General features: G+C 49.4%; 1 protein-coding gene and 1 long non-coding RNA gene across 3 annotated transcripts in view; both read right to left on the bottom strand.

Annotated features, from left to right (window-relative positions):
* The window catches only part of SLCO3A1 (solute carrier organic anion transporter family member 3A1), a 310,139-nt gene that overhangs the window by 95,543 nt on the left and 198,791 nt on the right, over positions 1-15,805 (bottom strand). The window lies entirely within an intron of this gene.
* Positions 6,691-14,546, bottom strand: LOC144297291 (uncharacterized). Its single transcript, XR_013364345.1, has 3 exons — positions 13,597-14,546; positions 8,292-8,434; positions 6,691-7,468 (listed from the first exon to the last, which is right to left on the bottom strand). It is a non-coding gene; the product is annotated as an uncharacterized LOC144297291 (long non-coding RNA).

Consider the following 15,805-nt stretch of genomic DNA (forward strand, 5'->3'; position numbering starts at 1 on the left):
TGGACGGCCGACCATGTATAGCGCCCACAATAAAGATTGATCCAGCCTAACATGCCACTCACGCCGAGGCTGGGAAGCCTGCTCTATGACAACCAGGCTCTCAGACCCTTGCTCAGCCCACATTCAACTTATGGTGCAAGCGAGTAGGGTGGGTGCAGGGTATGGGGTGATCACTAGGACTTACTTAACATGGGCTGTCATCTGGCAGTTAGAACTGAGTAAGCTTGATGGGGTGCCCTCATTCTTGTCAAAGAAAAACCACTGGCTCCCTACAATTCTAGAAGCTCCTGTCTTTGAAAGCCAGGGTAAACTTTCTTGTCCACTGGTTCCTGACCAATCCTGATGCAAAGTGGGATGGGTCCCCCTAACACCTGTCTCACCTGTTTCCACAGGGGTAGGGAATCATGAGGTGAGAGGAAACTAATAACCCAAGGATGTTGACCTAACTGAGACTACGCTCAACTCTACAGTGTAGACCTAAACATCCCATCTTTCACAGACGATGATACTGGGAGGTCAGGCTGTCTTGCCCACACCCTGGCCCATTTCCAAGCCTAGGCTTTGAAGCCAAAGTCTTTTGAGCTCTCTCCACTAAAGCGCTGGTTTCCATACAGGGCTCAGGTGCCAGGGGCTGCTGGCCAGCGGGAAGGGCAGGAGCTGAATGTGTGGAGGTGAGGTCTCGAGTGGGCTATCACCAGAGTCTCCCTCCTTCTCCATTCTGCCTCGGGGACTTTTGGGTAAGGTTTTTTTGTTTTTTTTTTTTTAAGTATTTTTTAAAAGATTTAATTAATTTACTCACAAGAGACACACAGAGAGAGGCAGAGACATAGGCAGACTCCCTGTGGGCAGCCTGAATGCAGGACTCAATCCCAGGACCCTGGGATCATGACCTGAGCCAAAGGCAGAAGCTCAACCACCGAGCCACCCAGGCACTGCTGGGTAAGATTTTTCTGGTGGGCTGAATGAGTCCCAAAAAGACATGTCTAGGTCTGGGAACTTGCAAATAAAAATAAAATTATTTTTATTGGAGAAAGGGCCTCTGCATATGTAATTAAGTTATGGATCTCAAGACATGACCACCCTAGATTACCCTGGTGAGCCCAGAAATCGAAGCATCCTTATGATATACACACAGAGAAGAGAAGGCCATGTGAAGCCAGAGATTGGAGTGATGCAGTCACAAGCCAAGGACCCCCTGGAGCCACTAGAAGCTCGAAGAAGCAAGGAAGGATTCTCCCCTAGAGCTTCTGGAGGGAGCACGGCCCTGCCAATACCTTGTTTTGGGACTTCTGGCCTCCAGAGCCAATACATTTCTGTTGTTTTAAACTGTCAAGTCGGGGGTTAATGATGTGGCATCCCTGGGAAACAAACACGGTTTTTTTTTTAGAGAAACGGTCTCATGGCCCAAAGTTTAAAAATCACTACCTCTCCTGGGCCATCTCCCCAGGCCTTCTAGTCACCTAAGTCCAGAGCAGAGACTCAGAACACAACTGGAGGAAGGTGATGAGAATGATGCTTTGAGGTTGGGCTGGGTCAGATCTTATGAATATAGGATTCAAAACCCCCAGCAAGGGGAGGAAAAAAAAGATGGCTGAATTTATTAGGCTTGGAATTCCAAATTTCATTCAAAAAGCCTCCATTTCGTCCCCATCCAAAATCCTTTGATGTCTGTGAACTAACTGGAAAGCTATTGGAATCTTCAAGGAAACAAGAAAAAAAGCCTTACTCTCCAGGCATCTCACATAGGGAAAGATGGATCTGTGTCACTAACTGCACCCCTGGTGACAGTGAGGAAGGACAGGCCCTGGGCTCAGGGACCTCCCTGGGTCTTGATGCAAGTTCCTCAGTGGGAGCAATAGGAGCCCATCAAACCCAGGCCCCAAAACCACAGCAGAGACACACCCCGTATGATGTGCCTGCCAGGATCGACCCTGCAAATGGCCTGTCATTGTGAGCTCAGGCACAGGGTACTCAATCAACTTCGCCAGAGATGGGTCGGCTTCTCATTTCAAGTCTTGGGTGGGGACACAAAGAGCCTGAGAAATGAAGTGATGTGCCCCCAGGTGTCACATCTGATGAATTAGGGCCAGAGAGAGGCCACAGCCCACCCAAGGATCCGCTGCCCTTCCACCCACACTGGCAAGTTAGCATTGCCCAACAGGAGTGCTGAGAGCCACCAATCATTCTGTAAACCGTAAAACTAGAGGAACATTATTTTTTTTTTAAGATTTATTTATTTATTTATTCAGAGAGAGTGAGAGAGAGGCAGAGATACAGGCAGAGGGAGAAGCAGGCTCCATGCAGGAAGCCCGACGTGGGACTCGATCCCTGGTCTCCAGGATCACACCCCGGGCTGCAGGCAGCACTAAACCGCTGTGCCACCGGGGCTGCCCAGGAACATTATTCCAACACGGGTGACACTTAGTTTCAAATGGCTCTGTCTCTGACAGGTATTTTTCAAAAGGCTCGAGGGGAGTGGTTACAGCTCCTGCTTCCTCTGTTCCTAAATCCAAGTCACTCAGCCGGGCACACAGAGGGCCCCACACCATCCTCTGAGTACCTTCCATCTGCGCACCATCATGGCCCATGGGGAGGACCTGGTATTCTCTGAATCCCTTCCTCTGCAGACCATGAGCCTCCCCAAACACAGGCCACACTGTCTTCATCCTCACATCCCAGGAAAGGAGCATCGGGGCCAGCCATTCCTCTCTCTTCCACCTTCATCTGTAAGCTCCTGCTGGGGACAGCACAGCCAACATCCCAGGCAAAGTCACCTCTCACTCCCAGTGCCCCCAGCCAAGAGAGCAACCATTCCCTTCCCAACTCCTCTGAACAACCTCCCAGAGCAGAAAACAGGGCATCGTGACTTGCTTTTTTTCCTCTGGTCCTGAATGTCTTTCTGTGCTCCCCTCTGCTCCAAATATACTGCTGATTTGAATAACTGGCTTTAGATATACATATGCATATTTTCTAATTGTAAAATTCGCATAACCCCAACTTTATCATCCTATGTATTTTGAAATGCACAGTTCTGTAGTGTCACAGATATGCACAGTTCTGTAGTGTTACAGATACGTCGTGCAATCTCCAGAACTCACTTGCGAAAGATAGACACTTGTAAAGGATGGAAATATTCAAATGTAAAAATTAAGAGGACAGACCAAAGTAACAAAGGTCCACATATATATCACTAGCTTTGACCATCATCAAGTCAAGGGCAGTTTTCCGGGACTACCCCATCTACTTCTCCTGTCAGTGTTATTTTAAAGCAAATCCCAGATACCATTTTGTCTATAACCAGCTTAGGACACTCTGGTGCTTTTTTTTTTTTTTTTTCAAGGGAGACCAAGAGAGGGGGAGGGAGAAGGGGAGGGGGAGGGAAAGAATCTCAAGCAGACTCCCAGCTGAGCACAGAGCCTGACACAGAGCTCCATCCCACGATCTTGAGATCCATGACCTCAGCTGATATCAGAGTTGGATGCTGAACCAACTGAGCCACCCAGGCACCCCTGAGGACCTCTGTATAAAAGGTAAAAACAAAACCACACTCCAACATTTAACAATAACTGTAGGGACGCCTGGGTGGCTCAGCAGTTGAGTGTCTGCCTTTGGCTCAGAGCCTGATCCTGGATTACCAGGATCGAGTCCCGCATCGGGCTCCTTGCGTAGAGCCTGCTTCTCTCCTCCCTCTGCCTATGTCTCTGCCTCTCTCTGTCTCTCATGAATAAATAAATAAAATCTTAAACAACAACAACAAAAAAAAAAAACAGTAACTGTAGAAACTCATTTAACCTTTGAATTCCCTTCACATGTCTAAACTGGTTTATCCCACTGTGTGGAGGTACCATCAAGACATTCCCCCTACCCAGTGCAGACCAAGGAACCAATCGATGCTCAGAGCGTCAGTGATTTCCTAAGAACACAGATGTTGAGACTAGAAGGTTCTGAATCAGGCTCCTCTCTCTTCACTCTTCCCTTGCCTCTTTGGGGACAATGACTTGTTGGGAGAAAAGCCGGTTCTGAATGAGCCTGATGCCCACGCAACGGAAGAAACTCCGTGTCGTGCCGTGACCTTCCTGTATTCTAATTTGGGTAGCCTCTCAGCTCGACTTCTTTAAAAAATTTCCACTTTATTGTCTTATTTTGAAAGTAGAAAAGTCATTGCAGTAAGTCATCTTAGCTATTTTACATTTTATTTTTAGTCCTTTGTGGGGAGAGGCAAGAAGAGAACCAAGAAACTGGATTTATGTCATATGGGTGGGTTCTCAGCCACGGCTCTTGGGGAGGAGGGCTTTCCCCAGTGAGTCACTGGGTGACTCATTTATAATTCAGCCTCGCAGAGCTTTGTACAGGGCTGGGAGCCTTCGGATGGGAAAGGCAGATGAACGTAGAGAAATGTTCAGTGCTGAAGGCCGCTTCCTCCCCCAGCAGGCCTGGCCCCATTCTGGGTTCCCTCTATCTCTGGAGCCCTTATGGACAGGGATGGGTTTTGATGGAGCTGGAACAGTCAGGAGATATCAGATCACATGAGCCAGCCTTCCATCAACCAGATCGACCCCTCTCTTGGGCAATGGATGCAAAGTCGACTTTCTTTCTCTGGATGCCTGCTACCTACGTGAGTCCTTGAAGAGGTATACAGCATTGCACGGAGGACAGCGTAGATGACCTATCACTGAACACTAGCAAATCCAGGCCACTGGATACCAGTGATTTATTTCAACACTCTTAACTTCTGTCTCACTGCACTGAAATTATTTGCTTAGACATCTGGGCTGGTCTACTTAGATCAGAGTTTCTCAACCTCGCCACTATGGACATGACAAGGCGAATCATTCTTGGTAGAGGGCTGTCCTGTGCACTGTAGGATATTTAGCAGTGCCTCTGGCATCAGCCTATGAGATGCCCCTAGTCTTGGCAATCCAAAATATCTCCAATTATTGTCAAATGTCACCTGAGGGTAGTAGCACCCCTGACTAGGAACCACTGATCTAGAACAGGTACTTCTTCACCTCCTTAGAGCCCAGCACAGTGCCTGGCACAGAGCGGGAATCCCAAATGTTTGTGGATCTCTAACAATCACCCTATGAAACGGATGTGCCACCTAGCTGGTGGGGCAAGGGAGGCCCAGAAAGGGTCGGGATTTCCTGGGTCACACAGCAAGTGAAGGACAGGGCTGGGAAGTCCTTGGCGGCATGGTTTCCAAGCCTGGGTGAGGGGTGAGAGCTGGCAGGTAGCTCGAAAGAGGAGCTCCGTTTGGGATTCTTCTGCTTCCTAGTTCTGGCTGCCAAAGGAGTGAGACTGGTAGCACCATTCGGACAGAACATTCCACATGCCACCAGCTATTAATTAACGAGCATGTTTCAGGGCTTCCTTCAGCATGGAGCCTCCGCACTGACCGGGATCAAAGTGACCAGAGCCACGTGGTCAAGAAAAGAGCAGGGTTAACTTTTTTTTTTTTTTTTTTTTAAATCTCAGCTTAAACCTGAGTAAGTGATAACAATTTGAATCAGGTTTACAACACGAGGCAGCCAGAGGAAGCCTGGCGCCCCAGTGCAGTCAGGCTGTGAATGAATTTAGTTACAGACTCGAAGTACTGTCTTAATTAGGTTTGGAGTCGGCTTTCCTGTTTGATGAGGGAAGCAGAACAGAGTAAACCATCTGATTCATCCTTGGAAGTGGGAGCCAGGTGGAGGTGGGGGATGGACTCACATGCTCTGTAACCTCATATGTGATTCGCCAGGCATATCTGACTCCATCACGGCCAGCCTACTGCTAAGTGTTGCTTTGTGAGCAGTGCCAATTATGAAAAACACAAATAGCTTCATGCATTTCTACCTTGGAACTTAATCAGTCCCTACCATGGGATGTCACCTAACAGGATCTTCGGTAGGTAGCGGGGCCAGGGGTCATTACTTCTAAGTGGTCAAGTGGCTACAAAAGAAAAGCAGTGGTCTGCCTTGATGATCCTGGTTCTGGAAAGCCAGTCCCAAAAGGGGTAGTGTGGTCAACCCACAGTCAGGTGACATCCAATGCATCTTAATGACCCAGCTGGTGACACCTGATACCAGGTTAATGCCTCAACCACATGGTGCTTGTAGTTCTCCTGACGGCCAATGTTGGGAGGATTCTCTTGGATTTGTGTTCCCAGAGGAAAAGAGAAGCCCAAGAGAAGTCGATCCCGGGCAGCACCATAGTGCCATCCCATCATCCGGCTTTGTCTGTAGTGCATTCCCTCACTTCTCCCTCAGGGATGGAGAGTATGTGGCCCAGGACCAAGGTGGTGGGTGCTGGCAGAATGAGGTGAGGGGGAGGCATGCAGGGCTAAGGATACCACACAGGAAGGGGAGGGAGGTGGAGATCGGATGTAGCCCAGAGCAGAGGGTCTGAGCAGGATCACAGGGATCACAGGGGACCCAGAGTGCTCGGCTCAGCACTAGGCCTACAAATAGCTGCAAGGAGGTAGAAAGGTTTCTGTGGAGAAGAACCATGCCCTGGGAAGGTTACCCCAGCAGCTCCCTGGGTGCATGTAGGGAGATTAAAAGAGAGAAGGAGAAAGATGAACACAGAGACTTTCCAAAATCATGAGGCAGATGCAGTAGACCCTACCAGGCTGGGATAACCCCAAGAGGAGGGTCCTTTTAACCACCCCTTCCTCACCCAATCCCCAGCAAGATGCAACATATCAAGCTCTCTCAAAAAGGTTTGTCGAATTGATTCAACAGAGCAGGTGTTTATCACCATTTTCAACCCTTTCTACCATTTTGGGGGAGTCTCCTTGCAAAGCAAACCATGTTCTCAAGTTGCTGATTGAGTTCTTGGTGGCAGGGGTGGAGATATAGGCAGATACCAAAGTCCCTAGGGCCACAAGTCTCCTATGGTCAAAGGTTCGGGCAGGACGTAGCTTCAGAGAACAGGCAATTACTTAAAACGTGGCCAACAGGTTGGAACTCCTAGAAATCCACTGTGGATGCTGAAGAGACGCTCGAGTCAGAAGCTGGTAAGAACATGATGATGAGAGAGCCCTCATCTGATTTTCAAAGACTAATGAGGAAGAGGCTTTCTGCAAGAGGTCACAAATCAGGAAGTGAGCGATGAGGATGCTGGAAGGACTGTCACCCCCTTTCTGAGGGTTTCATTTGCTTGGCCCTCCAATGGTGAGGAGTGTATGGTGAGGAGAAACAAGTGCATGGCCTCCAAGGTGAATGGACAAAGCTACCTACCCTCTCCTGTAGTGACTAGCCAGGGGGCTCAGCCCACCCAGGCCCTGCCCAGCCATCTGGGGCCGGGGGGTCACATCCTGCCATGCCTGGGACCTCTGGCTCAGGGATGAGGTGGCTCTCCTCCGGAGAAGGGTGTCTGAGAACCACAATGCTTCCCATGCTTGGAGACACTTCAGCCCAGAGAAGCCCACACTTTTTTTCTTTTTTTGCAGAAGTCTTTCTTCAAAAACCTCACATAGAAGACGAATCTAGAACAGAGGAATTGAAAGATGCTCTGATTCAGTGGGGTGAGCCTATCTGTTCCCATCCCCCCACCCTGTGGCTCAGAGGTACCTTGGTGAACCCTTGAGCTCCAGAGACAGTAACTTCAAAATCAAGGCTCTAATCTAGCCCAACTTCTTTATTTAACAAAAAGAAAGGCTAGTACTGCGATTCAGGTCAGGAGTCCTTGCTGGGACTCCAAGGCCCTTCCTAACGTGAAGCTAGAGCAAGCAGCCTGGCACCCTAGCACAATGCAGAGGGCTCCAAGGCCCCTCCACAATCTGTAGAAGGGGGTGTGATCACAGTGGGCTGGGCACCACAGGACACATCAGTGGACTCAAAGGACTGCCTTTGCACGCACACATACACGCCATGTGCCATCCACAGGACTGGTCCTTAGGCTTTTCCTATTTCAGCTCCAGCTCTGTCTCTCCCACTACTTACATACAAGGTGTGAACCAGCAAACCAAAACTCCCAAAGAAACCCTAGAACTGCATCTAAATTCTCATCAGGCTTTTCACACTAGGCCTGTACTTTCAAGGGTTCATGCATTCATCCAGATGTGGACTTTGATGTTAACTGAGGAAAGGGAACTTAATACCCACACAGAACAGCCAACTTTGATGGCACTCCAGCAGGTGCCAGACCTTAGCTAAAAGCCCTACATGAGTTGTCTCATTTGATCCTGCCCTAAGGCAAACACCATTCTTAGGCCCACCTTCCAGATGAGGAAATAGGCTGGAGAAGTCAAGCAACCTGTCCAGAGCTACATGAATATAGTAAACAGAAGAAAGTGAATTTAAACCCACCAGCAGGGCAGCCTGGGGGGGGGGGGCTCAGCGGTTTAGCGCCGCATTCAGCCTGGGGTGTGATCCTGGACACCTGGGATCGAGTCCCATGTTGGGCTCCTTGCATGGAGCCTGCTTCTCCCTCTGCCTGTGCCTCTGCCTCTCTATAAATAAATAAATAAATAAATAAATAAATAAATAAATAAATAAATAAATAAAATCTCAAGAAAAAAAAAAAAAAAAAAAAGACCACCCGCAAATGCAGTACCATTTTCCTCTAAGGAGCCAGATAGGTCTTTATGGTGTGTTCAAGGTTTGCATGCCTCAGATGCTGCTTTAGCTTTACCAGCAACAGCAAACACTGCTATTTACTGACCATTTACTATATCCTGGACCCCATGTCGTGCACACTGTTGTTTCGTTTCACAAAAATGCCACGGACAGAAATAACAGTTTTCTCCAACGTTGAGATGAGCGTACTAGGCTTAGAGTGGATTGAAACCTGGCCTGGCCAGTTCTTCCCCCTGGATCACCCTCCTCTGAAGATCTGGAGGACGGTATCACAAGGACACCTGCTCTCCATATCAACTCCCCTTTGGGATTTGAACTTGGGCCAGGCTTTTCTTCCCCACTTCCATTAGAGGGATGCAGGAGGTCAACTCTCCTGAGGCTGTCCATGTCCTTCCAGAAATTCTTGCCCAATGTTGACGATGTGCCCCCTCCCCCCTACCCAGGGACAGGAGCCTGGCCCCAACACTTGGGCCTCCCACAGGCAAACTAGATGTGACTGGGCCCCACTCTTCCTCCTAGTATCACCTGTGACTGCCTCCCATAAACCTCATCCTGCCTTGAGAAACTTCTAGCCGCCTAATGTAGAGCTTCCTTATTTTCAACTTTCCAGTCATGAGCTCAATAGGACCAGCACGTAACTTTTTATCCATTTTTAAACAGAAATAGGGGAGCTATAAATGTTTTAATGTTTGATTGTGGCAATGACCATACAACTCTGTAAATTGTGCACATAAAATGGGTGAATTTTATGGTATATAAATTATACCACAATAACACTGTTTCACAAAAAAAGGGGGAATAAAGTTTTTAGAAAGAGCTATAAAGGGGTTTGAACACATGGATCCTCTTTAATTACTGCAGGAAGCAGGGGCTATGCAAGAAAGCCTGGTCACATATTTATGGCAACTCAACTGAATGATCTAGTCTTTTTCTCTTTGCGGGGAAAAAAAAGGGTGGGGGGTACTGAGATTCCAATTCAGTCACAGGATTCTTAGCTCTGGCTAAAGTTCTGTAGGCAGGGGAGGAGGGGAAGATGTCAGAAACCCTAAAGCAGAATTTAGCTTATGCTCCATCATGGGGCTCACCCACATGAGGTGAAATTCCAGGAGGGCCTTGGTAGCAGTCTGTCTCTCTAATGCAGGGCCAATGGCTTGAACAGCTGCAAGGTCAGCCTGCTGGAAAGGTTAACTTGCCCTCCACCACAGAGAAGCTCAGAGTAAACACATCTCCAAATCTCATTCATTCCCTCTACAAAATGAGAACACTGGAGTATCAACTTTGTAACTCTGCCCTAAGGGTTAAACAAGATAATCCATAGAAAAAGCAAAAACTCAAAACAATGCCTAACTTGATGATTATTTTTTTTTTAAGATTTTATTTATTTCAGAGACAGAGAGCAAGGAGAAAGACAGAGCAAGAGAGGATCCCAAACAGACTCCCCACTAAGCGAGGAGCCTGACACAGGGCTCCATCTCACAACCCTGAGATCATAACCTGAGCTGAAACCAAGAGTCCGACACTTAACCGACTGAGCCACCTAGGTACCCCTTGATGACTTTTTAAAAAAAGATTTGTTACGTAGTTCAAGGGAACAAGTGTAGGCAGAGCCCTTACCTTGCTCCCAGCAGTGAGTTTATATGATTCATTCAATCTTCTCGATAACCCTTTGCAATGGCTTTTACTGTTCCCATTTTATAGACAGAGAAAGAGAGGCTCCCAGAAGTTAAGACACTGGCCCAGGGGTCTAGCAGGTAGCCAACAGATAGCAAAGATGCTGTGATTTGAACCCAGGCCTGACTTTGAAGTACCTGTCACTTCCTATGTCATTACAGGGACACCACCCACATTTCCAGGATTTTGATCGAAATGGGTTTAACTGGTTATCTCAACACAAGAGGGGCCCCGATGAGCATCTGTCACATTAACCACACACCTGTCTTTCCTGAGGTCCACACTCAGTTGTCATGGCCACATCCTCAAAAGGTGCCCGGTGACACAGCACAGCACACCAGGTTCCTAATGGTTAAACTTCCTCTAGCTTGGAGCTCAGTACTTACAAGCAGACGTGAACTAGCCCTAAGGGGCTATTTTTAGCTGCCCATTTTCCTTGTCCTTTTTGGGAGATCTGACAGCACAGGCCAGGCTGATGTTTTCTATCCTGCTGGTTTCTTCTCACCAACTCCTACCTCAGGATTGGCCCACTTATAGGGCCGCACCTCCTGGCTTCTCGAAAGGGAGCTAAGGAGGCAAGCAGGCCCTGATCCAGGTGCCTTCCCAGGGGTGCACTCGGCTGGGAGAGAGGTTGGATGGGAGCCAGTGGCTTCTGAGCACATTGATTTCCAGGGAAAGCCTTCATGAGCATCCGGCAGGGGGACCACAGTGATCATCTCAATGGGCTCCATCTGAGCCCTGAGCAGGCCACACAAACAGGAGCCCAAGAGCATGGCCTCGGTGTCAGAGACTGCATCTGGGCTCTGGGTCTCACCAGCCCCAAGTGCCTTCCATAATGGCATGTACTAGGATCTAAGAGCCCACAATTAGAAACTCACATCTTGGGCCAACTGGTCTCCCATTCCCTAAGCCCTACCCTTAGCTAGTTTTGTACTGTACAGCCAACAGAGTTGTGTGCTCTAAAACACAAATTTGGCCACACCAGCCCCTCCTCAAATTCATTTACACTTTCCTGCACAGTTCTCAGGGCCCTCTGGCCCTTCCCGGAGTCTCCCCCGTCACCAGAGGGCCGGTGTCAGGCACACCACACTCCAGGATGCTGAGTCTGTGTGCCCTTCAGAGCCTGACCTGACCTGGACTGCTCCAGACCTGTCCCCGTGAAATCCAGATGGAGCTCCAACGTCCCCTCCCCACAAAGCTGCCCCTACCAGCCCCACTGGGTCCTCAGGATCTTTCTCCTCTGAGCATAATAAATGCTCAAACCAAGTTTTCTGTACTGAATTAACTTAAGGCATCTGCCTTCAATTAAAACATGCAAATTCATCTGGAAAGGAAAGGAAGTATTCTTTAGTCAGTAGCATTTGTCAGTAGCATTTCTATGCCAGTGTGCTCATTGGGTGCCCCCCCTGATTACAGGATCTGAAGGCAGAGGGAGGCCTGAGGGCCGGTGCAGCAAGAAGGCAAAAGGGTATGGGTAGAACTCTGGGAATACAGTGCCTCCCTGCCTGGGCCCTCATGGAGGAGAGGCAGCCTGTGGTCCCTCCTTCCACACACCCCACCCCTCCCAGCTGAGTGTTTCCATATCTTGTTTTTCATAATGGTGTGATGAGATGTTATTAACCAAGCCACATTAAGACTTGACCAAAAAATAAAAAATAAAAAGAAGAAGCCTCTGCTAAATGACAGCACTTGTCCTCTGACATCTGATTCTTGCTGTTTCTGTTGAAACTGGAATTGGGGGCAGCTCAGTCGGCTAAGTGTCTGCCTTTGGCTTGAGTCATGATTCTAGGACCCTGGGATCAAGTCCCGCTTTGGGGTCCCTGTTTAGCAGGGAGTCTCCTTCTCCCTCTCCCCCTCCCCCTGCTTGTGCTCTCTCTCTCACTCTTTCTCAAATAAATAAATAAAATCTTTAAAAAAAAAAGTTGGAATCGAACTTGCAGTCTGATGGAAGAGACTAGGATGGGAACCAATCCTTCCAGAACAGTCTGTGCCCTGGTCCAATCCTTCCAGAACAGTCTCCAATGGGAGGTAAGTTTCTAACTCCCCCTGACAGTCTGCCACAGTCAAGCCTAGGTCTCATTTACAGATGGAGAACAAATGTTCTCTTCCACCATCTCTGTCTGGCCACCCCACGGTGGGTCTGACCACATGACATGAAGTTTTGGGGCTGATCCCTGGGTCCCAGGCCAAGTGGCACCAGATGCAAGAGGACTGTACTCCTGTCCCCATCTCGAGAGGACTGGATGGTACAGAAATCCAACCTCAGCCCTGAGGCTGACACAAGTATCATTCAGGATAATTTTCTAGCAAATAAAAAAAGTACTTCCATACAGAAAGGAAGAGGGCTGACACTGGGGTCCTCTGCTTTCCTGGCCCGGGGCTAAACATGGCTATGGGCTAATGTAAGCTAGTGTCATCTCCTTTTTGGTGTGCCCAAGGAGGTGGCCACATCCAGGCACAACAAGAAGCACGTGTGCAGCCCCGAGGCTACACACAGACATTGGCAGCAGCGAGGCAGGCCAGCTCTGGGGACATCAGGACAATGCATACCAACAGCCCCCTCCAAATAATCTTTCAAGAGCAAACTTTTATCAAGTGCTCACTCAGTGCTAAGTGCTTTGACCTTTTTAAGATAATAAGCAAAGGTCACTGCAAAATGGGTTATTTTTATCTGCATTTTCAGGTGAAGAAGCTGAACATCAGAGCTATTGAGCCACTTACTCAGGATCACACAAGGACTCATGGTGGAGACAGGATTTGCACCCAGAAAAGGCTGGTTCCAAAGTCAGCTCATTTCAACTGCTATGCCACCCAAGATGCCAGGGACGGGGCTCCACGTATCCTTCATGCCCAGCACAGGGCGTGCCTCCCAGTAAGTGGCTAGGGAGTATTTATGAATAAATGATCAGGGGGAGTCTGGGTTTGTGAACCCCCAGTATGCATTATTTGGGGGGATCATCAAAGGGTTAGGTTTAGTACCTCCTAACCAGAATTCCCAAGACACTGATAACCGGGGGGCCCCCTGAATACACTCAGCCACCTGTTCCTCCTTCCTCTGAGGAAATGCTCTTCTAGTGTCCAGACGGAGCCAGGAAGCACTGCCAACCCCAGCATCCCGGCTCATGCCCCTCCTGAGGTTTTCTCTGCCCTTTCCCCTCCTTTGCTCATTTTAGAGGCAGGAAGGCCATTTGGCTCCTGAAAGAGCAGGGCCAGAAAAGGTGAGCCTGCAGCCTCATCTGAGTGATCACATGAGAAAGGTCCTCCAGTCAGGGGTCCCCTCCCTCTTCCTACAGTCAGCTGAGGAAAGCAAATGAAAACCCCTGAATCGCTTCACAAGCAAAGAGTGAAGAGAAGAGAAACTTACCTTCCAGAAGGTTTTTAAGACACAGGCGTGTGAGGTTACACCTTCATCGTCAGGCAGAAGCCTCTCGGCCATGAGGGGCCATGGGACAGATCCCCCCAAACTGGGTTCTGGGGATCCTTGAGCCCACACAGGCTGTGCTCCTCAGAAAGGCCAGGGGAGGCCAAGCGCCCCAGGGTTCCTGGGCCAAGCCTGTGTCTCCAGCGGCTGCAGGGCAGAGAGGTGACCTTGGGGGCACCTGATCTTGTGCTCCCCTCTCACAGGAGAGGAGAAGCACAGCAGCCACCCCCACCCAAGCCAGCTTAAGACATAGACCTCTCTTCCCAGTGGAGGCCAGCCACTCAAGGGCAAGCGGCCCACACTGCCCACATTCCTGGGTGCTACAGCTTCACTGGGACTGCAGGGGGAGAGCCTGTACTCTGGTCCCAATGCAGCCACTGTCACCCCCTTACTTGTGCCTCACTCGGCTTTCCCAAATGGCTTTCCAAAATGGAAACACCCCTCCCTGTTCCCCTGGACAGATGCTACAGACAAACTGGATGATTCAAAATACATAAAACCCTCTGCTGCCCTTGGATTTCTGGAGAAAAATCAGCATCTGAGATTGCTGTGATGATCAGGAGATAAAACTTGAAATTCTACTTCAATTATTTTTCAGTGACTTTTTCACCTAAGATGCCAACAGGTGAAAGGAAAGGAAAATTATTATAACTCTAGAAGGGCCCCCAAAGGAAAATTTTCCTTTCCAGGGGCTCAGCTCCCAGTTGAGAAGCAGGATGACCTGGGGTAGTGCCCCTTCCTGATAGGTAACCCCAGGATTTGAGTGCATGCCACAACTTTGGGCCTAAGAAATTACACAGCTCATCACTGTAGCAAACCTCTGGAGCAAGTGAATGAACAAACCCCCAGGGTTTTTTGGGGTTTTTTTGTTTTTTTGTTTTTTCCAGGACCCTCAGAGGGGCAGCTCTTGGGGAACCAGGAATCTGATTTAAACAGGAGTGGAGGGGATCCCTGGGTGGCACAGCGGTTTAGCGCCTGCCTTTGGCCCAGGGCGTGATTCTGGAGACCCGGGATTGAATCCCACGTCGGGCTCCTGGTGCATGGAGCCTGCTTCTCCCTCTGCCTGTGTCTCTGCCTCTCTCTCTCTCTCTCTCTGTGTGTGTGACTATCATAAATAATAAGTAAAAAAAAAATTAAAAAAAATAAACATGAGTGGAGGAGGGAGGACTTCCTCTTCGATACCAGGAAGGGAGCTCAGCTGAGCTCTCCCACTCATCCAGGTCCCAAGGTTCATTTCTGTCCACTCTCAGGCCAGTACCTGTGGCCCTGAAATTCTGATGGGGCCGAGCCGTGGACGTGAGCCTGTCAATCTCCAAATACTCCCAGACCCAAGGAAGGAGAGCCCCCGGAACAAGACTCACTTGGGGTACACCTGCCATGTACCAGACCTAGTGCCACCGGAGCCAAGAGGGAAGCATCCATTAATTCACAAACAATAAGTGCAATTAACCTGTGTTAGGTGCCTCCTTGGGTTCAGGGGACACCAGGCTACAGGAGCAGTGCTGCAGACACTTCCACCCAATGCTCTAATGAGCACATGCTGGAGGCTTCTCTCAGTGCAGACTGCGCCCTGTTAGAGCTCCGAGCTCCCAATGCTGTCCTGATGCCCTAACAGGGCCTGCCATGCTCTTGGTGCAGAGGCCACTGCATCTATATACCAGTCCCCTCCACCCATCAAGGTATTTGTTTTCTAGATCCAGGGAAGCCGCCACAAGGCTTCTCGTGGAACGCTGAACACTAGGCTCTTCATGTACCAGCTGGTCAGGGGCACAGAACCCACAGTGGGCACATCGCCAGCCACTGCTCACAGGCTGCCTAAGGAGGGAAGTGACAAGCTCTCCCCTCAGGCCAGGCATGTGTCCTGCCAAGACCTGGAACGACGTGCTGAACATAGACAAGGTGGTGGGACGTCTCCAAGGAAGTACACATGCTGCCGAGAGGTTGACGCGTGTCAAGGTGGAGGAAAGGCTTTGGGAGTCAGTGAATCTGGCCCCCTGCCTCAGGGCAGAGGGAAGAACCAGCCCAGCTGTGTGGCACACATCTGCTTCCTGGGAACAGACAGATAACACAGTCCTTTTTAGAAACCTGTTCCAGGGCCTTTGGCTTCAGCCTTTCTTTTCCAATGAGACTCCTCCCCTAAAGAGGGATTCGG

The sequence above is a fragment of the Canis aureus genome, chromosome 2 (genome assembly GCF_053574225.1).
Source record: "Canis aureus isolate CA01 chromosome 2, VMU_Caureus_v.1.0, whole genome shotgun sequence".
NCBI lineage: Eukaryota > Metazoa > Chordata > Mammalia > Carnivora > Canidae > Canis > Canis aureus.